The 21,237-nt window shown below is 41.0% G+C and overlaps 1 protein-coding gene across 4 annotated transcripts in view; it reads right to left on the bottom strand.

Moving 5' to 3' along the window:
* Positions 1 to 4,270, bottom strand: part of ZNF536 (zinc finger protein 536) — a 628,548-nt gene extending 624,278 nt beyond the window's left edge. For all 4 annotated transcript variants that reach the window (XM_082270639.1, XM_082270638.1, XM_082270642.1 and 1 more), the window contains exon 1: positions 4,112 to 4,270. The gene's annotated coding sequence lies outside the window, so the exon portion shown is untranslated. The remainder of the gene's footprint in view (positions 1 to 4,111) is intronic.
* Positions 4,271 to 21,237: the final 16,967 nt, after the last annotated feature.

Genomic DNA, 21,237 nt, shown 5'->3' with positions numbered 1-21,237 from the left:
GGGTAGGGGCAAAGTTGGTCAATGTGTGAAATGTGATCATTTACAAAATTTCCGTGGACGAACCTACAAAATTACGAGGCTGCCCCTGGAAGTTGAGGATGGCTAAAGGATGGAGAAAGGTTGGCCAATGCTCCAGATGTGATCCTTAAAAAAATTTCCGGGGACGAGCTTACAAAATTATGAGGTTGTTCCTGGAATTAAAGGATGGCTAAGGGTAGGGGCAAGGTTTGCCAATGCTTCAAATGTAATCATTTAAAAAACTTCAGAGGAGGAACCCACAGAATTATGATGCTGCCCCTGGACGTTGAGGATGGCTAAAGGTAGGAGCAAGGTTGGCCAATGCTCCAGATGTGATCCTTTAAAAAATTTCCGGGGACGAGCTTACAAAATTATGAGGTTGTTCCTGGAATTAAAGGATGGCTAAGGGTAGGAGCAAGGTTTGCCAATGCTTCAAATGTAATCATTTAAAAAACTTCAGAGGAGGAACCCGCAGAATTATGAGGCTGCACCTTGAAGTTGAGGATGGCTAAAGGTAGGAGCAAGGTTTTCCAATGCTCCAGATGTGATCCTTTAAAAAATTTTCGGGGACGAGCTTACAAAATTATGAGGTTGTCTATGGAATTTAAGGATGGCTAAGGGTAGGGGCAAGGTTTGCCAATGCTTGAAATGTAATAATTTAAAAAACTTCAGAGGAGGAACCCACAGAATTATGAGGCTGCCCCTGGAAGTTGAGAAAGGCTAAAGGATGGAGCAAGGTTGGCCAATGCTCCAGATGTGATCCTTTAAAAAATTTCCGGGGACGAGCTTACAAAATTATGAGGTTGTCCCTGGAATTTAAGGATGGCTAAGGGTAGGGGCAAGGTTTGCCAATGCTTGAAATGTGATAATTTAAAAAAACTTCAGAGGAGGAACCCGCAGAATAATGAGGCTGCCCCTGGAAGTCGAAGATGGTTACAGGTAGGAGCAAGGTTGGCCAAGGCTCCAGATGTGATCCTTTAAAAAATTATGCGGGGACGAGCTTACGAGCTTACAAAATTATGAGGTTGTCTATGGAATTTAAGGATAGCTAAGGGTAGGGGCAAGGTTTGCCAATGCTTGAAATGTGATCAATTAAAAAACTTCCGAGGAGGAACCCACAAAATTATGAGGCTGCCCCTGGAAGTTGAGGATGGCTAAAGGTAGGAGCAAGGTTGGCCAATGCTCGAGATGCGATCATTTCAAAAATTTCCAAGGATGAACCCTGAAAATTGAGGATGGCTAAAAAGTCAACATGGCCTAAATTGATAATTTGGGGACAATACGGGACTATTGCAGTCCGAACCTTAAAGCTTTGATCTCTCGTATTGAAACAACTGACATTTTTGGTTAAAGGAAATGGGTCCGTTCATTCACAAACTCTACTGCGACTGTTTCTGCCTTACAAGGAGGGGCACAAAAACCCCTTCTGACCCCAAAAATAGGTCGGATCAAAACCCTGGATCCCAATAGTCCCAGCAGATGCCATTAGTAAAATCATTCAGACCCCAGACTCCCTAGAGAGGATAACCGAAATCTACATTTAAGGTATCAAATCGACTTCTCAGTCCCTTTGTTTTTTAGAGGATGTGATCTGTCATACATAAAGGACCCCCCCCACCCTTGGGGCAGAATGGGTTAAACCTCATTTCAGCATTGTATGCGGATGAGCTGTCCTCTTTAATCTGACAATGCACAGGGTTTGAGCAATATATTATGAGCAGTAAAAAAAAAGTAACTTTAATATCTCTATTTTTTACAATGTATTTTTTTTTCAATCCTTCAGGCTATAATAGGATTAAATAATAGATGGAAACCCATGATAACCTTTTCAGTGGTAACAGGATAAAAAGAGACCGTGGTAGTGGAAAGATGTCACTACTACATCTAAACTTCCAGGAGAATGAACATGAATAAATCCAAAGGTTACCAAATTCCTTAATTCTGCGAGCAACTGATAAAAGTTCATACATTGGATCGGCGGTGGAAGCAACTGTAGGTCTGTCCTACCAGGCGATGGAGCTGGGATGTTTTTTTTTTTTTTTTTTTTTTTCATTTTATTTTTGTCTACTGTACTAAATATGTATTTCCTGCCTGGGAAAACAATGCAGAGCTAAGAAGACGTTGTATATTAGGTGCATTCCATATCAGATGCGACTAATGACTGCTATCAGCAGCAAGTGACTGGGACAGGCTTCCAAATCTATTTTACTTTACTATACCCCATTCCCAAGTCACGAAAGGAAACTGCAACTGTAAAATCCTTTTACACTACTGACTGGGGTAGATGCTTCCAATGCAAATTCACAAAATGATGTTATATCATATACATATGGTATACAAATACAAATGTATATATATAAATACAAATATATATATAAAAATATAAATACAAATATATATATATATATATATATATATATATATATATATATATATATTATACATATATAGATATAATTTTTTTATCCTAAATTTAAAAATATCTATTTTTTTAATTATAAATAGTAAATACAAAATAATAATAATAATAATATATATATATATATATATATATATATATATATATAATTTTTTTATCCTAAATTAAAAAATGTCTATTTTTTAATTATGAATAGTAAATAAAAAATAATAATAATAATAATAATTATATATATATATATATATATATATATATATATATATATATATAGATATATAGATATATATCTATATATATATATATTTTTTATCTTAAATCTTAAATTAAAAAATATATATTTTTTAATTATAAATAGTAAATTAAAAAAAATAATAAAAATATATATGGATAAATATAGAATATATAATGTAAAAAAATCATAAATAAATATAAAATAAATATATACATTTTCATTAATATGTTGTTTACATACACAAATATTCATCTCTCTTTACCCACACATCACCAATTCATAGCAACAAAATTGCATTATCAGAGTCCTTTTATCCACAAACTGCCAAGACACAAGAAAAGCACCAATCAATACCGTGATTAACCCCTCACGGCCCATAAGTTCCTAAACCTCGTCTTGACTCTGAATTGCTGGGTGGTCAAAACTACCGTCTGGTGGTTTGCTTTGGAAAGAGGGGGGGGGGGGGGTGTGCAGATCAGTCATTTGGGCCACAGCTTTACAGGACACCTAGCTTGCTGCACAGCCTCTTGCACATGAGATCCTAAAATAACTGATGATTGGCAAGGTGGGCATTCTAAGAGGTGCTGCAGCAGCTGTGGGCAATGCAAACTGTGATGTGCAACTAAGAGGTAAAAAAAAAAAAATATGGAGGGGACTGTTGTGGTCTTAAATCGCCGCTAATTCAATCTTACCACCTCCCCCCATCACCAGCTGCCCTCCCTGGCAGGTGCACCAGCCTTGCCTACCTCTGGAGACTTCAATGCCCCCCTTCCTGGCATCGAAAACCTTCTCAGTGTGTTACTTCTTTGCTTCCAGCCTTTGCTGGTCAAGCACAGACAAAATGGCAGATCCCTGGGGGCACTGCCAGGCTTACAAGTTTGGCACAAGGTGCCCCCCACCTCCCAGTAATAGGTGCCCTCACACATGCATGCACACCGTTCTCCAGGTTAAAATTTAGGCTGTGCTCAAAAAACTTTCCTGTACCAAAAAATAAAAAAATAAAAGAAATTACACCAACTTTTTCTAAGAAGTTCAAGAGCTCTCCTGAGTTTTACTAGCTGAAGACCCAACTAAATTCCTGGCAACCAACAAGGCATTGACTCCCTGGGCATCAAATATATATATATATATGTATATCTTAGGCGCCCTCCATGGCTCCTACTTCTCTTCATTATCTGACAGCCCTTTCGCCAACGTCACTGCAAAGGATATTTAATTAGAATATATTCTGTTTAATCACACAGGGAGACCAGGCAACAGAGCACGACCGAGGAAAGGCAAAGAACAATAGCATGCATTCAACAAAAAAAAAAATAATAAAAAAATAAAAAATATATATATATGGCAATGAATACTAAGACCAGGCAAAATGCCACTTGGTGGTAAAGGGGGGGCATCAAACTGGACAGCAAAAAAAAAAAGGATGCAAACAGCGGTCTTACCTTGCAAGGTTCAGGCAGCAATCCTTGCAGTAAAGTGGTGAAGAGGCAGCAGGAGCAAAGGCAAAAAAAAAAAAAAAAAATTGCTGGTGCTCAATGAATAATGAGCCTGTCCATTATATGATTGACTAGATTATGTTATGTTTCGCTTTTGGGGAGGAGGAGAGAAAGAGAAGCAAAGAAGGAGGAGAGAGAGAGAAGCTGTAGACAAGAGAAGAGAAAGTGCTTCTGCCCCCCCTCTCCCTCTCTCTGGGGTAAGGTGGCAAAGGGGGGGGTGCCCACTTGCTCCTAAGTGCCCCCCACTCCCACCCTTTTTTTTGGAGCACAGGGTGCTGCTTTGCTTGCTCATGCAACTCTGTCCTTTGCAAAAATGAGAGCGGTTCATTGATAGAGATCAGAGGAACATTCCCATTCCTAGCACTCCCCCTATCTGGTAGGTGAAATGTATTGTACCATAAAAAAAATAGAAGCACACACACACACTCTCTCTCTCTCCCTCTCTCTCTCCCATTGTCGTCTTGGCATAATTCACAGCAACTAGATAGCTCTTCTTCTTGCAGCATTTATAGCTTTGATGAGCCAAAAAAAAAAATAAATAAATAAAAAAAAATAAAAAAAATGTAGTCCTGGCTGGCAACCTGCACCCGACGCCTCCGACCCGTCCAGAGCCTCAGTGCAGCAGGGAAGGAAACTCCCGACCCCCAGCCTTGACCTTGACTTCTACCCACATCTGCATTTCTGATGGCAGCTGGAAAGGAAAAGGGGGGGCTGCTGCTGCTGCAGGGGACCCTAAATCACAGAGAAGGAAAGACAGGGTACAAATCCCCTTCTTACCTGGTCCTGGAAACTCTTTATTTTTTTATTCTTTTTTTTTTTGGGGAAGGGGGGTGTTGCACAAACTCCTGTGGCTCTCTTTTTAAAAGACATCCACTGAGCAGCTCTCAGCGTTTTCCCACAAGTCATCAGCCATGAAATGCCGCTGATAGGCACTGTAACCTTGTAGCGGATCTAATGTAAATAAGAACGCTATGGTGCCAATCGGCGTAGCACATGGACTTAACTGCTGCGCTGCCTGCAACGCGCGTCTCTTCTTCTTCCTCTCCCCCCCTTAGAGGCAGCAAAGCATCACAAGCTTTAGCGAGAGGCTCCCCCTCTGGTGGCAAAGCGTGACAGCACCCCCCCTGAAGGGGTTAATCCTGCCATGCCATCTTGCATTGCTCTCCATTAAAAAAAAAAAAAAAAATCTGACTTTATTTACATGCACTGTTTAGAAGGAAAACCCTGAAAACAATACCCACTGCCAAACCATTATGAAAATATGATTTTAATTAATCACGTCGTAGGCACGAAAAAATTAGCATACAGTAATTAAACTTACAGAGAGAAAAGAGGGGAAAAGGAAAAAAAAAAAAAAAAAGAAAGAAAGAGAGATGATGGTGGGATTTTTTTTTTCTTTTCTTTTCTATTTTTTTTTTGCCTTAAAGGTTTTGGAATTATGATTTTATTTTATCATGCCAATAACTTTCTTTTTTTTTTGTATTCCATTTAGTGGGCGGCATTTTTTTTTTTCAATGAGGCTGTCAGTGATGCTATATAAGCCTTGCTGTCACTGATGCCCTATACACCCTTTTCTTATTTTTATTTAATTTTTAAAATATTTTATTTAAGTGGGCAATCACTGATGCAATATGTGTTTTACAGATTTATTTATTTATTTTTTTGAGGGTTGTCACTGATGTCTTCAGGGCTGCGGTTATAAATCATGGGGCCCATACAGCCTTCCTGATGCCCCCCCCCCACACACCCCACTTCCCTGGAGTGCAGCAAAGCAACGGCACTGACTTTATCCCCCCTACTACCCGAAAAAGAAAAAAAGTTCTCACCTCCTAGGCTTTTTTTAAGTGGTCAGTCACTCAGATTTTTTTTTCAATTTTTTTTTTTTTTTTGCCTTAAAATTTTGGAATTATTTTATTTTATCATGCCAATAACTTTCCTTTTATTTTTTGTGTTCCATTTAGTGGGTGGCATTTTTTTTACACTTTTATCTTATTTTTATTTCATTTTTAAAATATTTTATTTAAGTGGGCAATCACTTAATTTTTTGTGATTTACAGATTTGTTTTTTTTTTTTTTTTTTGAGGGTTGTCACTGATGTCTTCAGGGCTGCTGTTAAAAATCATGGGGCCCCATACAGCCTTCCTGATGCCCCCCCCCCCCTACACCCCACTCCCCTGGAGTGCAGCAAAACAATGTCACTGACTTTATCCCCCCTACTACCCAAAAAAGAAAAAAAGTTCTCACCTCCTAGGCTTTTTTAAGTGGTCAGTCACTTTTTTTTGCCTTAAGATTTTGGAATTATGATTTTATTTTATCATGCCAATAACTTTCTTTTTATTTTTTGTGTTCCATTTAGCGGGTGGCATTTTTTTTTACACTTTTATCTTGTTTTTATTTAATTTTTAAAATATTTTATTTAAGTGGGCAATCACTGATGCAATATAAGTGTTTTACAGATTTTCTTTTTTTTTTTCTAGGTATTTCTAGGTATTTCACTGGTTTCTTCTGGCTATTATAAAATCATGGGGCCCATATAGCCATCCTGATGGGGGCCCCCCCTACACCCCACTCCCCTGGAGTGCAGCAAAACAACGGCACTGACTTTATCCCCCCTACTACCCGAAAAAGAAAATACGTTTTTTTGAGGGTTGTCACTTCGCCCCCCCCCCCACACACACACACACACACCTACTTGGTTTTATTTACTTCAATTAAATAATTATTTTTTTTTTTTTTTAATTTTAGGTGGGCAGTCACTCATGTAATATAAGCCTTTTACAGATTTATTTTATATATATATATATATATATATATAAATATATATATATATATATATATATACATATATAAATATATATATATATATATATATATATATGTATATATATATATATTATTATTTTTTTTTTTTGCCTTAAGATGTTGAATTTATGATTTTATTTTATCATGCCAATAACTTTCTTTTTATTTTTTATATTCCATTTAGTGGTGGCATTTTTTTTTTTTTAAATGAGACTGTCACTGATGGTGTATAAGCCTTTTACTCTTACTTTAAGGGGCTGTCACTGATGTCCTATACACTTTTTCTTGTTTTTATTACATTTTTAAAATATTTTATTTACAGTAAGTGGGCAATCACTGATGCAATATAAGTGTTTTACAGATTTATTTTTTTTTTCTTGAGGGATGTCACTTATGTCTTCAGGGCTGCTGTTAGAAATCATAGGGCCCATACAGCCTTCCTGATGCTCCCCCCCCCCCCCCCACACACGCACACACACCACTCCCCTGGGGTGCAGCAAAAAAACGGCACTGACTTTACCCCCCTACACCCCGCAAAATGAAAATAAGTTCTCACCTCCCAGGCCTTTTTAAGTGGGCAGTCACTCATGCAATATAAGCCTTTTTCATATTTTTTTTCTATTTTTTTATTTTTTTTTTGCCCTAAAGTTTTTGGAATTATGATTTTATTTTATCATGACAATAACTTTCTTTTTATTGTTTTGTATTCCATTTATTGGGTGGCATTTTTTTTTTTGTGTGTCTTTTTCAATGAGGCTGTCACTGATGCTGTATAAGCCTTTTACTGTTTTTTAACCACTTTACGTCCGTGCGCCGCAGTTATACTGTGGTAGGCAGCCGCTCCTGCGCAAACAGCTGTAGGTATACGTTGGTCGTGGGCAGGCAGCTAGGGGGCCGGCACGCTCCCGCCCCCGCTGATCAGTGAAGAAGCCGATGCACGGGTCAGGTGGCTCCAATTGCTGCCTGACACCCGCGATCGCTGAGAGAGAAGAACGGTCGGCTGTTGTAAACAGATCTGACCAATCTTTTCCCTGGAATGATCACAGAGCGCCTGTAATCCTTCTATATAGGATCACATGTCTCTATGATAATTTCACAAGCCACGCCCCCCCCCCCCACTAGAATCACTCCACTAGGTACACATTTAACCCCTTGTTCACCCACACTGTTAACCCCTTCCCTGCCAGTGTCATTATTACAGTAACAGAGCATATTTTTAGCACTGATTACTGTAGTAATGTCACTGGTCCCCCCAAAAGTGTCAAAAATGTCAGTTAGGGGTCCGATCTGTCCGCTGCAATGTCGCAGTCCCACAGAAAATTGCAAATCGCCACCATTACTAGTAAAAAAAAAAAAAAAAAAACAATAAAAATTATATAAATCTTTCCCGTAGTTAGTAGACGCGATAACTTTTGCGCAAACCAATCAAAATACGCTTATTGCAATTTTTTTATACCAAAAATATGTAGCAGAAAACAAATTGGCCTAAAATGTTAAAAATTTAGATTTTTTTATTTTTTTTTGGGGGGGGCAGGGGGGAATGTTATATAGCAGAATGTGAAAAATATTGTTTTTTTTTTGTTTTTTTTTTCAGAATTGTCTCTATTTTTTTGTTTATAGCACAAAAAATAAAAATCCCACAGGTGATTAAATACCACCAAAAGAAATCTCTATTTGTGGGAAAAAAAGGACGTCAATTTTATTTAGGTACAGTGTCGCACGACAGCGCAATGGTCCGTTAAAATAACGCAGTGGCGAATCGCAAAATATGGCATGGTCATTAACCACTTAAGCCCCGGAAGATTTTACCCCCTTCCTGACCAGGGTTTATTTTTGCGATTCGGCACTGCGTGAGTTTAACAGACAATTGCGACGCTGTACCTAAACGAATTTGACGTCCTTTTTTTCCCACAAACAGAGCTTTCTTTTGGTGGTATTTGATCACCTGTGCGATTTTTTGATCATGCGCTATAAACAAAAAAAGAGCGACAATTTTGCAAAAATAACAATATTTTTCACATTTGTTTATATGAAATTCCCCCCAAAAAAATTTAAAAATCTAAATTTTTTAACACTTTTGGCCAATTTGTTTTCTGCTACATATGTTAGGTAAAAAAAATCACAATAAGCGTATTTTGATTGGTTTGCGCAAAAGTTATTGCGTTTACTAACAAAGGGAAAGATTTTTGTCATTTTTATTGTTTTTTTTTTTAACGAGTAATGGCGGCGATCTGCGTTTTTATTTGCGGGACTGTGACATTGCGGCGGACAGATCGGACCCCTGACTGACATTTTTGACACTTTTGGGGTTACCAGTGACATTACTACAGTAATCAGTGCTATAAATATGCACTGTTACTGTAAAAATGACACTGGCAGGGAAGGGGTTAACTTTATTGGGGAAGGAGGGGCTAAGTATGTCCCTAGGGGCGTGTTTCTAACTGTCATTGGACATAGCTACTGGTGTAAGAACAGAGATCAACGGTCCTACATAGTAGAACCATGTGATCTCCATTTTTACACAGGGAAGAATGACAGGCGGCTTTGTTTACATTAGCCGCCTGCCTTTCTCCCTTCACGGCAAACGATCGCGAGTGATCGGCGGACATCGGGTCCGCCGGTCACACGCACTGACTTGTTAGGGAACGAGCCGGGGCGGGCACTCGCCCGCTATTGGCTCACAAGCTAGTGACAGGCTAGTGACGTACCGGTACGTCACTTTGCCTGGCCGGGGCTGACCGCCGCAGTATATGTACTTGCGGCGGTCGGCAACCGGTTAAGGGGGCAAATCCTTCCGGGCCAGAAGTGGTTAGGGGCTGTCACTGATGCCCTGTACACTTTTTCATGTTTTAATTTAGTTTTAAAAATATTTTATTTAAGTGGGCAATCACTGATACAATATAAGTGTTTTACAGATTTTTTGTTTTCTTTTTTTTTTCAGGGTTGTCACTAATGTCTTAAGAGCTGCTGTTAGAAATCCTGGCGCCCCATATAGCCTTCCTGATGGGCCCCCCCCCCCCCCCCAAGGCCTCCCTACACCCTACTTCCCTGGAGTGCAGCAAAACAATGGCACTGACTTTATCCCCCCTACAATCCAAAAAATGAAAAAAAGTTCTCACCTCCTGGGCCCCTTTTATGACCTGATAGGGCCCAGGGAAATGTCATTTAATCCATGGTAAGAGTGGGGGTGTGGTCTAGTAAAATCCATTTATTATTTAGGCAGAAGTTAACAATAATGTTACATTGTTAGTCTGGTTGAAAAAGGAAGAAAAAAGTCCATCTAGTTCAACCAATAAAACATTTGCCCTGGGCTCCCCTGTTTAGCTGGTGAGGTCTGGGCCCGGTACAACAGGACCAGCTGTATGCACTGCCTTATCAGCAGCCCTGGATGTTTTTTCAATGAGGCTGTGACTGATGCCCTATACACTTTTTCTTGTTTTTATTTTATTTTACTTTTAAATAGTTTTTTTAAGTTGGTCACTGATGCAATATAAGGCTTTTACTGATTATCTGATTATTATTATTATTTTTTATTTTTTGGGGGGGGGGGGGCTGTTTCTGATGCCCTTTACAACTTGCTGTCACTGTTGTACTATAGGCCTTTAATTGATTTTTTATTTAAATATTGATTTATTTATTCAGAGGGCTGTCACTGATGCTATATACACCTTTTTCTGGATGTTTTTTTTTTTTTTGTTTGTTTTTTAAGCAAGCGGACACTGTTTTTTTTTTTTTTTTTTTTTAAGAGCTTTCACATCATGCCCTATACACCTTGCTGTCTCTGAACCATTGATGTGTTATAAGCCTTTACACTGATTTTTTTTTTTTTTTTTTAAAGGGGGTGACACTGATACCATACTGTACACATTTTCCTGTATTTTTTTAAGTGGGCTGTCACTGATGCAGTTTTTTTTTTATTTTTTTTTTTGGAGGGCTTTCACTGATGCCCTATACACCTTGCTGTCACTGATGTTCTATAAGCCTTTAACTGTTTTTTTTTTTTTGTTTTTGTTTTTTTGTTTTTTTTTTTTTGTTTTCTTTTTTTTTTTTTTTTTTAAAGGGGGCTCCACTGGTACCCTATACACCTTTTCCTATATTTTATTTTTTTACTAGACTGCAACTGATGCCCTATAAACCTTTTACTTGACATTTATGCTTTTTAATATTTTTATTTTATTTTCTTTAGTAGTGAGCTGTCAGTGTTACTATATAAGCTTTTTTACTTTTTTTTTTTTTCTTTAGTAAGGCTAACACTGATGCGCTTTACTTGATTTATTTATTTATTTTTTTGTTTTTTTTTGTTTTTTTAGTGGGCTGTACCTGATGTGCTAGAGAACTTTTACTTTAGTTTTTGCCTTTTTTTTTTTACTGGACTGTAACTGATGCCTTATAAACCTTTTACTTGACATTTATGCTTTTTAATATTTTTTTATATTCTTTTCTTTAGTAGTGAGCTGTCAGTGTTACCCTATAAGCTTTTTTTACTTTTTATTTTATTTTTGTAAGGCTAACGCTGATGCCCTTAACTTGATTTTTTTTTTTTTTTTTTTTAGTGGGCTGTAACTGATGTGCTATAAACCTTTTACTTTAGTTTTTTTTTTTTTTTTTTTAAGTGAACTCTAACTGATGCCCTATAAACCTTTTTCTTGACATTCATGCTTTTTAATATATATTTTTTATTATTTTCTTACTTACTTATTTTGTTACTTAATTTTTACAATTTTTTTTATGTATATACTTTCTTTAGTAGTGAGCTGTCAGTGTTACCCTATAATTTTTTTTACTTTTTATTTTTTTAGTAAGGCTAACGCTGATGCCCTTTACTTGATTTTTTTTTTTTTTTTAATGGGCTGTAACTGATGTGCTATAAACCTTTTACTTTAGTTTTTGGCTTTTTTTTTTTTTTTTTTAAGTGAACTGTAACTGATGCCCTATAAACCTTTTTCTTGACATTCATGCTTTTTAATATATATTTTTTATTATTTTCTTACTTACTTATTTTGTTACTTAATTTTTACAATTTTTTTTATGTATATACTTTCTTTAGTAGTGAGCTGTCAGTGTTACCCTATAATTTTTTTTACTTTTTATTTTTTTAGTAAGGCTAACGCTGATGCCCTTTACTTGATTTTTTTTTTTTTTTTTAATGGGCTGTAACTGATGTGCTTTAAACCTTTTACTTTAGTTCTTTAGTTTTTGGCTTTTTTTTTTTTTTTTAAGTGAACTGTAACTGATGCCCTATAAACCTTTTTCTTGACATTCATGCTTTTTAATATATATCTTTTATTATTTTCTTACTTACTTATTTTGTTACTTAATTTTTACAAATTTTTTTTTATGTATATACTTTCTTTAGTAGTGAGCTGTCAGTGTTACCCTATAAGCTTTTTTACTTTTTATTTTTTTTTAGTAAGGCTAACGCTGATGCCCTTTACTTGATTTTTTTTTTTTTTTTTTTAGTGGGCTGTAACTGATGTGCTTTAAACCTTTTTACCCTATAAGCTTTTTTACTTTATTTTTTTTTTTTTTTTTTATGACAGTGGGTTGTCACTAATGCTCAATAAACCTCTCTCTCTCTCTCTCTCTATATATATATATATATATTTTTTTTTTTGCATCACTTTTTTATTTCTTTTTCCTTTCTTTTCTTTTTAAGTGGACTATCACTGATGCTCTGTAAATCATCTGTTTGCGTTTTTTTTTTTTTTTCCACAATTTTTTATCATTTTTTTTTTTTTCCCTAAGTGGGTTGTCACTGATGCATTTTTGCAATGCTGTGCAATAGCAAGGACAAGTGGGTGGGAACAGAGAGGAGGGGAGGCAATTATTAATTGTGTGTCCCATAGTTTGCAAAAGCTGGGATCTCAATGGAGCCATTGTTACAGGATTATATAATGATTGGGCAGTAATTATGGGAAAAAAAGAGATTTGGTAATATTAAAAAAAAAAAAAAAAAAAAAAAAGTATCAAGATACAGCAGTGGGAATCTGAAATGAGAAAAAGGGAAAAGGATTTTTGCATGTGACATAATAGCATTGTTGAACAGTAATAAAAGAAGCAAAACCAGGTTTCAGAGGGTGACAAACAAGAAGAGGGCTTTTTTTTTTTTTTTTTTTTTTTTTGGGGGGGGGGGGAGGTAGTCTGAGAGATGTGCATGATTAAGAAGAGATACAGACAGATTGATTATTCAAAATGCCAAGCCACAGGGACTCTTAAAACATTGATTCAGGTAAGACTAGTTTCAGCTTGACTGAAATGAGCTCCCTTAAGATCTTTGGGATACATTTTAAATCTGTTTACTACATCAATGAATAAAACCAGGATACAGACAGGTTCAAGAAAAAAAAAAAATAAAAAAGTTTCAGCTGTCGCAAGTTAAATAAAGTAGCTTTCAAAGTGACAAAATACTTCAAATGTATATTTGTTTTTGAAGTTTATTTTTTAATCTGATACTTTCGAGTATTTTGAGTATTTATGTTATTGTTTAATTTCCTGAAATTCTTTATTTTCCCTCTGTGGGGCACAAAAAAATGGTTTATTGAGCATTAGGCTCGGTTTCCACTAGTGCGACTTGCGGTGCGACTTGACACATGTCAAGTCGCACAGCAAGTCAAAACCCATGGTTTTCAATGGGGCACGTTTCCACTGCCGCGGCTTCAGTTGCCGCGACCTCAAAAGTAAATCGTGTACTACTTTTGAGCGCGACTTCCCTCTATATATGAGGGACAAGTCTAACTGAAGCCGCGGTTTACTTTTGCTACGAAGTCGTGCTAGAAGTAGCACGACTTCGTAGCCGCACTAGTGGAAACCGAGGCTTAGTGACAACCCACTGTCAAAAAAAAAAAAAAAGAAAGAAAAGTAAAAAAGCTTGAAAGGTAACAATGACAGCTCACTATTAAAGAAAGAAAATAAAAAAAAAAAAACGTGTCCTTGCTATTGCACAGCATTGCAATAAATGCATCAGTGACAACCCACTTAGGGGGAAAAAAAATTGATAAAAAATGGTGGGAAAAAAAACATGCAAACAGATGTTTTACAGAGCATCAGTGATAGTCCATTTAATAAGAAAAGAAAGGAAAAATAAATAAAAAAGTGATGCAAAAAAAAAAAAAAGCATTAGTGACAACTCACTGTCAAAAAAAAAAGTAAAAAAGCTTGTAGGGTAACACTGACAGCTCACTACTAAAGAAAGAAAATAAAAAAATAAAAATATATTAAAAAGTATAAATGTCAAGGAAAAGGTTTATAGTACATCAGTAACAGCCCACCAAAAAATAAATAAATAAAAAGAGTGTATTTTTTTATTTATTTATTTATTTATTTAGCTATTCAGTTGTGATCAAAGCCATTTAAAAAAAAGCACTTCTTTCTCATACAGAATTAAAAAAAAAAAAAAAAAGTTTGAGCGTTGATTCTTCTCTTTCTCAGGTTTGATGTGTATGAAATTCCCATTGAAGAATTTGTAAGACTCGATGTTTTATTCCTAAGGAAAAAAAAAAAAAAATTAGCATAACGATGGCATCAATAATATTGCTATCTCTATGGGAATGATTTTGGGACGGTGGGGTGTAGGTTTTTTTTTTTTACTCTTTCCAGAAACGACCGATTATCTTCAGTCGCCTTTTCATTTTCGGTCATTGTAAGTCAAGTAATTCTTTAAATTGACATGGGCTGACAAAAGGACAGGGACAAGGAAGCAGGTCAAAAGAAGTTGGCATATGGTTTTGATAAAGGAACTTTTTATGTGGGATAATAGAGGGGATGTAGGTTGAATTTTAAGTACGCTGACGGCGACGTTAAAAAAAAAAATAAATTAAAAAAAATTCTGCCGGGTCTCACCAAAAGTTTTTGCCAAAGTTGAACAGAGTGGAACGTAGTTGAACAAACGTATTATTATATTGTTATATTATTATATTATTATTTTATTATTAAAAATATTATTATTATTATTATATTATTATATTATTATTATATTATTAAAAATATTATTATTATTATTATATTATTAAAAATATTATTATTATATTATTATTATATTATTAAAAATATTATTAAAAATATTATTATTATTATTATATTATTAAAAATAAATGGTGCTAATAAGACGATATGTGCATCTACGACGGCAACACAACAATCCTAATGATGCTTCCCAACAATTTTTGTCTGTAAGTAAATTAAAAATGGGATATTTACCAAGGCCAATGGCTGGATTCTAGTGCAGAGACATCCAGAGCCCAGGGTGAACATGCCAAACTGCAGCCCCCCCCCCCAAGCATTATGTGTCAGCAACCCCCCCCCCCCACACAAAGAAACTGAGCACTAATCTGCATGGTTGCCCCATAAGCATTAATCCCCCCTCCTCCCAGTACAAATCCACCCCCTGGTGAAATCCCCCCTGGTGAAATCCCCCTCCCAGCACAAATCTTTGCGCCCCCCACTACCAAAGCTCAAACTGCCCCCTACCCCCTGAAAAATCCTCCCCCCCAGCACAAGTCCTCTTGCCCTAATATTTTCCCTCCTAGTACACATTCCCCCCCCCACTCCAAATACCACCTTCCCAGCATAAATACCCCCTCAATCCCACATCCTAGCACAGATCTTTGCCCCCCATCCCCCAAATCCCAAATGCCCCCCCCCCACCCCCTATAAAAATCACCCACTAGTGCAATTCCAATAGCAGTCAATCGTCCTCTCCTGTACACATCCCCCTACTCCAAATCCCCCCTCCCAGCATAAATACCCCTGATTCCTACATGCTCGCACAAATCCTTGCCCCCCCCCCCCCAATATCCCTCACATCCCAAAGCTCAAATGCCCCCTGCCCCCAAAAAATCACCCCCAGCACAAATGTTCTTGCCCTAAAATTTCCCCTCCTAGTAAACATTCCCCCACTCCAAATCCCTCTCCCATCATAGATACCCCTCTCAATCCCACATCCTAGCACAAATCTTTGCCCCCCCCCCATCCCCCAAATCAAAAAAGACCCCCCACCCCCAAAAAAATCACCCCAGCGCAATTCCTTTAGCATTAAAATGTCCTCTCCTAGTACACCCCCCCCCCCCTCACTCCAAATACCACCCTCCCAGCATAAATACCCCTCAATCCCACATTCTAGCACAAATCTTTGCCCCCCCCCCATCCCCCAAATCAAAAAAGCCCACCCCCCAAAAAATCACCCCCAGCGCAATTCCTTTAGCATTAAAATGTCCTCTCCTAGTACACCCCCCCCCCACTCCAAATACCACCCTCCCAGCATAAATACCCCCTCAACCCCACATCCTAGCACAGTGATGGCGAACCTTTTTCAGCCCGAGTGCCCAAACTGCGACACAAAACCAACTTATTTTTCTCAAAGTGCCAACACTGTAATTTATAACAGCCACAGATAATAACCGCAAGGGCCTCTCACCAATCCCAGTGACACAGTAACACTTCCTCCAAACAGATATCCACTCACTCTCAGTTGCCCGTGGCAAGGCCCGCAACTGGCACTGCAGGGGGGTATCCTCATAGCCTCTCTGTCCCCTGGCTCACAGTGTGCTGCTCCAGTCTTTCTCACGATCTCAAGCTCTTTCTCTCTCCCCATGGTCTTCTGGGACTAAATGTCCCATGGTGCACTTGTCAACCTCCTCATTGGTGCTTGGCTGCAGCCAATGGGGAGGCAGGAGGAATCAGAGCAGGCGGCGATCTCTGCAAGCGCCGCTCTGTCTCTGTCCAGCGCTGCTTAACAGAAGGGCGGTGAACACGGAAATACACTGACAGTCCACGTTCGAAATTCCCTTGTCACAGCTGCCGTGCGGGGGGGGGGGGGAGGGAGGCTTAGAGAGCCCAGGCATCAGCGGTGGCAACTTCCCAGTATAGCTGGCGTGCCCACAGAGAGTGCCCTGCGTGCCAGCTGTGGCACGTGTGCCATAGGTTCCCCATCACTGTCCTAGCACAAATCTTACGCCCATCCCCCAAAGCTGAAATGCCCCTTCACCCCCCAAAAAATAACCCCTCAGAACAAATCCTCTAGCTCTAAAGTTTCCTTTGTTTCTATACTCAGGGAAGTGACTGGACCCAGGTTATACACAGAGGTGAAACAATTCCTCCTACATAAGTTGTACAGGTTTGTCTGCAGTCTTCTCTTCTCTTCATCTGTTCAAAGTCCAGAATTTATACACCTTGTCTGAGCTTTCAGAAAGCAGGGGGTGGGGAGCTGCAGTTACATTGAGCAGAGCTCGGTGAGAGCTGATTGGAGGGAAGGGACACACCCCCCCTTCACAATGCACACAGGAACAGAGCTGAGGCTGTCAGTCACAGGCTGTGTGCTGGAGCTCCCTCCTCTGCCACCTTTTTTCTCTTGGTGTCAGAAATGCAGATAGCTGAGGCAGCAGAAAGAAATGACGCTTAGTGCCCTGGATTGGGACAAGTACACGCTATAGAGGGATAAGCTTTGTTCATGTTTCATGTCTCAGGTTTACAATCACTTAGGGGTGTATATAAACCCCAACAATGAACTCTGGTTTGCTCTCTTATTGTCTATTAAGTTGTGCTAGAAGGGGTGCTTTGGAGGGGGTTATTTGACTAGGAAGGTGGATTTGTGGCGTGGGGGGGGGGGGTTGTTCTAGGAGAGGGATTGGTGGTGGGGGATCTATGCGTAAGAGCAAAGGGGGTTGGGGGGATTTGTGCTGGGAGGGGGGATTTGTGCTAGGAGGATTGGGGTGGGGGTAATTTTTGCTGAGAGGGGAAATTAAAGGTGTAGAGGATTTGTGCTAGAGGGGGGGATTCGGGGATTTGTGCTGGGAGAGGGGAATTTGTGCCAGGAGAGGGGGATTAGGAGTGGGGGAATTATGCATGGAAGCAGAGGAGATTTGTGCTGGGAGAGGGGGATTTCTGCTAGGTGAGGAGGATTGGGGTGGGGGGATTTATGCCGAGAGGGGAAATTAGAGGGGTAGAGGTTTTGTGCTAGGAGGGTGGATTCGGGGAGGGAGAGGATCTGTGCTGGGAGAGGGGGATTTGTGCTAGGAGAGGGGGATTGGTAGTTGGGGAATTATGCATGGTAGCAGAGGGGATTTGGGGGGGGGGGGGGATTTGTGCTGGGAGAGGGGGATTTGTGCCAGGAGAGGGGGAGTGGGAGTGGGGGAATTATACATGGTAGCAGAGGAGATTTGTGCTGTGAGAGGGGGATTTCTGCTAGGTGAGAAAGATCAAGGAGGGGGGATTTATGCTGTGAGGGGAAATTAGAGGGGTAGAGGATTTGTGCTAGGAGGGCGGATTCGGGAAGGGAGAGGATTTGTGCCAGGAGAGGGGGACTTGGAGTTGGGGAATTATGCATGGTAGCAGAGGGGATTTGGGGGGGGGGGGGTTGTGCTGGTAGAGGGGGATTTGTGCTAGGAAAGGAGGATTTGAGGGGGGCGGCGGATTTTTGCTGAGAGGGGAAATTAGAGGGGTAGAGGATTAGTGCTAGAAGGGGGGATTTGGGGAGGGAGAGGATTTGTGCTGGGAAAGGAGAATTTGTGCCAGGAGAAGGGGATTGGGGGTGTGGGAATTATGCATGGTATCAGAGGAGATGTGTGCTGGGATAGGGGGATTTCTGCTAGGAGAGGAGGATTGGGGTGGGGGGATTTATGCTGAGAGGGGAAATTAGAGGGGTAGAGGATTTGTGCTAGGAGGGGGGTTCGGGGCTGGAGAGAATTTGTGCTGAGAGAGGGAATTTGTGCTAGGAGAAGAGGATTGGGAGTGGGGGAATTATGCATGATAGCAGAGGGGATTTGTGCTGGAAGAGGGGGATTTGTGCTAGGAGAGGAGGATTGGGGTGGGGGGATTTATGCTGAGGGGGGGAATTAGAGGGGTAGAGGATTTGTGGGAGGGAGAGGATTTGTGCTGGGAGAGGGGGATTTGTACTAGAAGAGGGGGATTGGGAGTGGGGGAATTATGCATGGTAGCAGAGGGGATTTGTGCTAGGAGAGGGGGATTGGGGTGGGGCAATTTATGCTGAGAGGGGAAGTTGGAGGGGTAGAGGATTTGTGCTAGGAGGGGGGATTCAGGGAGGGAGATTTGTGCTGAGAAAGGGGGATTTGTGCTACGAGGGGAGGATTGGGAGTGGGGGAATTATGCATGGTAGCAGAGGGGATTTGTGCTGGGAGAGGGGGATTCATGCTAGAGCACTGCTCCCCGAGCCCACCCAGTTGTGTGACAAATAGCGAATGAATATTCGCTATTGCCACACTGATTCTCCTCCCGGCCAATCAGGAAGCGGGTCCCTGAGACCTGTTTCCCAATTGGCCGAAAGGAGAAGGCATGCTATTGGTCAAGAAGCGGGGAGGAGATGGCCGCAGAGAAAGGACATGAAGGAGCCTGATGGGGAAGCCGCCGCCCCTGACGCCTGTCAATCCGGAGGAACAAGGTAAGTAAACTGGTGGACTGGTGGGGGGGGGGGTGGTGCAGGCTGGAGTGATATGGGGGGGTCCATGGCCAGGTCTGCCTGCATGGGGCCCCCTACTGACCCTGGGCCCTCGGGCAGTGCCCTAATCCCCGAATGGTCAGTCCGCTCCTGCGGCCTTTAACCACTTCCCAAAAAACTGACATAGCTCTATGTCAGCTGCAAGAAGTGGTTGTACCAGGGTGATGCCTGCAGCTAGAGGCATCATCCCGGTACCATTTTTTAGAGCCGGCGATTGGCTTTTAGGTGGTAATGGCCAATGGGGCATGGGTGCCACTCGGTTGTTACCCCAGCAAGCAGGAGGGGACGCCCCGACTCTGCCCAGGTCTCCCATCCCACTGGGAGACCCGAGCAACCAGCCGCCACCTCCCTGGCTGGTTGGAGTCCCAAACAAAGCCTGCTGCAGAGAGCTGCACGGGGCTTCCTTCTGTATTTTCCCCTCCGCCCGACCACACTGATTCTCCGTGCTGTTGGGGCACCCCTGCGTGCCCAGGCCCCCTACAGTTGGATTGGTGGTCCCCCCCTATCATCCGCCCTGTGTGCGATAAGGCACGCCATTTAGTGTCCAAAAAAAACAAATATTGTTGTCAACACAGTGCAGCACAATACATGGCAGTGCATTGCTGTGTGCTGCAACACATGTGCGTTGGAACTGCGCTGTCTACGCTTAGGTTCACACTAGGGATAGACCGATTATCGGCAAGGCCGATATATCGGGGGCTGACATGCACTTTCCCTGATATACCGGTATCGGCCCCGGAACTGGCCGATATTGCCGATATTTTTGTGACGTCATTCTGCCCTCGCCTTGGACAGCCTCATTTGGAGTCGGGACTAGTCTCGCGGGAGTGTATCACAGCCATACACCCACCAACAGGAGCCCGCCACCCACCCCAGGGTGCCAGCCAACCACCCACCACAGGGTGCCAGCCAACTGGCCACCCACCACAGGGTACCAGACAGCCAGCCACCCACAGACAGGGTGCCAGACAGCCAGACACCCACAGGCCCTGTACCAGCCAGCCACAGGCACTGTAGCAGTCAGATGCCCACAGGCCCTGTACCAGCCAGCCATCCACAGGCCCTATACCAGCCAGCCACCCACAGCCCCTGTGCCAGCCACCCACTTACCACAGTGTGCCAGCCAGCCACCCACCACAGGGTGCCAGCCAGCCATCCACCACAGGGTGCCAGCCAGCCACCCACCACAGGATGCCAGCCAGCCATCCACCACAGGAAGCCAGCCAGCCATTAAGCATTAAACAAAAATTAACATGGTCAGTACCAGATTTATGTAAATGTACAAAATATCGGCCCATATCAGCCAATACCGATATGTTGTGACCAAAATATCGGTATCGGCCCTGAAAAAAACATATCGGTCAATCCCTAGTTCACACAAGTGCTGCTGAATGTTGATGCATTTTTCGGTGCATTTTTGTAGGGCATGTAGTTTTTTTTGCTAATGCATTTTTTTTAAATGCATGCACTCCTATTGAAGTCTATACGGCAAAAAACTTTCAGCTGCACCAAAGAAGCGCCGGCACCATTTCAACATCACACTGCGTTGATGTGCACAGCCACCGAAGAGAATGATGTCATTTCCACTGTCATGCAGTACAGAGCGACAGCAAACGCAGGAGTGTGAACAGCGTCTTTGGGATGCCATTTAAAAATGAATGGCGCTGCAATGCACCAACGCAGGCAACGTGCGATTACCTGCTTTTCCGCAATTCACCGCCGCGGACAAGTGTGAGCCCTTCCTGCGCTCACTTTGGAGGGACTTCCTCTGACATCCTGTTGTGTCTGCAGCACACAAAGTGAAGGAAGATTCCCCTAAGAG

The sequence above is a fragment of the Pelophylax lessonae genome, assembly GCF_965119305.1.
Source record: "Pelophylax lessonae genome assembly, chromosome: 10".
In the NCBI taxonomy this organism is placed as follows: domain Eukaryota; kingdom Metazoa; phylum Chordata; class Amphibia; order Anura; family Ranidae; genus Pelophylax; species Pelophylax lessonae.
Note: the sequence above shows the minus strand (reverse complement) of the source record. Positions and strands in the feature narration are given on the sequence as shown.